The sequence below is a fragment of the Penaeus monodon genome, chromosome 27 (assembly GCF_015228065.2).
Source record: "Penaeus monodon isolate SGIC_2016 chromosome 27, NSTDA_Pmon_1, whole genome shotgun sequence".
Lineage (NCBI taxonomy): Eukaryota > Metazoa > Arthropoda > Malacostraca > Decapoda > Penaeidae > Penaeus > Penaeus monodon.
This window is the reverse complement of record NC_051412.1, coordinates 13,965,916-13,967,720: the sequence shown is the minus strand read 5'-3', so window position 1 is coordinate 13,967,720 and position 1,805 is coordinate 13,965,916. Positions and strand designations below refer to the sequence as shown.

General features: G+C 38.6%; 1 protein-coding gene across 1 annotated transcript in view; it reads left to right on the top strand.

Moving 5' to 3' along the window:
• Positions 1-1,805, top strand: part of LOC119590591 (spidroin-2-like) — a gene marked incomplete at its 5' end in the record, with an annotated part of 25,483 nt that overhangs the window by 226 nt on the left and 23,452 nt on the right.

Sequence of the window (1,805 nt, the reverse complement as noted above, 5' to 3'; positions counted from 1 at the left end):
CCAAAGAGAGATCATGTCCGAGTCCTTCCGGTATTTTTGGAATTCATCCCTGCATGCTATATTTGTGTGGATGTTCCATAATTCTGTAACTAGTGCTTCACTGCATGTGTTGTGTTGGCGAGTGTATGGCACTGAGGTAGCTGTAGGAGCGCGCGCCGTGAGCTTGGTATCTACGTCGCGTCGAAATCCCTAATCGTATTCGTTAATCATTATTGGTGTCTGAGGGTCCCTTGTGTAGAAGAAACGTGATAATATTCCAAAATATGGAAGATGTCATCCATACTTGCTTTCTGATTATTTTCTATTTTCGTCGTGTAAAAATATGTGTATGAGTAATGTTGCTTGTCCGAATTATGTTTGGTCTGCGGGATACAGAAAAGTAAAATTTAAGAAAGGGCAAAATTTCGAAATCAATTCCAAACGCGCCTGATGCTCCAAATTCCAGAGCTAATAATTTCAGGTAGATTTTATCGGGAGCACGAAAGGCCGGCTTGGAGGTCGAGCCGCAACCAGGCCAAGTTTAAATCTCCCGCCACGAACAGGTTCCAAACGGGCCGCCGCGAGACCAAACCCAATTTTTCCACGCGATCAGAACCTGTTTCTCTCCTAACACAACTTTCTTGTATAACTGTCTGTTTTCTCTCATTTTCCGTGTTTAAACGATGCGTTGATAATTGCTCTGAAACTTTCCTTCTTTTCTTTCCCCGCAAATCATTCTTTAGAAAACCTGCACAGGAAAACGTTGTTGTGTTTACCCGTCAGAGCGAAGAACGTTTGGTGTCGACCTTGAACGCGGCCGCAACAAGTATCAGCTCTAGAAGACGAATTCAGACGAGTTTTTTATACCCGCTTTTAAGAGGCTACGAGGTCATTCGCCCGAGTTTTCATCTCCGAATCGATGAACTGTGATTACAGGGGTAAATCTTATATCGTGGGATATACTATTGACGAGACTGATTGCATCTTTTGTAGCACGTATTGGGGGGAGCAAAAACGTTCACGTAGAATCCTTCAAAAAAAGAGAGAAAAAAAATCATTCGGAAAAACGAGAGACGCTGAAGATTCACCTTTGACCTGCTTCGGTTAGTTGATGATCTGCGTGGAGTGGTTTCTTTTTCTTCTTATTTTTCTTGGTTTTATATCTTAGCAATCGGGTTGATGACTTGCTAGTGAAAGAAGGTATTAGGTACTGCCTTCTTGTCGGTTAGAAAAAAAAAGTCTTTGAGATTCCGTACACACAAATATTCGGAGATGAAATATAGATTTCTAAAAAAAATTCATAATTTTCTAGAATAAAGAAAAAGTAAAACAGAAAACGTACAAATCCACGCCTGAGAATTAAAAAAAACGTAAAAATGCCGTCTTAAATCACACAGAAAGAAGAAATAAACAAATAAACCACCATTCTCACGTGATCTATTGTTTAAGCTAAGTTCTAACCTCACCTATTTCGCTAAGGACCTCGTAAACCTCATTACCCTTAACCCTTCACATGCCGCAAATGTTTCGACGCGAAGCAGTCTTAAATCCTTTCGCACGAAGAAAAGTTGAAATATTATGATTAAATTCATTTTATATATTCGTATATAATTTCATATAATTTTTATAGTAATGATATTTACCGGTTTCTTGTCGATGCAAAATTTATATATTAAAGAGTGAACATGCTATGTAGAAGCATTAATAGGTATATTTAGTTGTTTTTTTTCTGTAATCATTATAGCCATCATAACCAACATACGCCATTAATCAACATCAGTAACAAAATGGCGGTAGAGAGCTTCAATGATAGGCAGATATGTGGT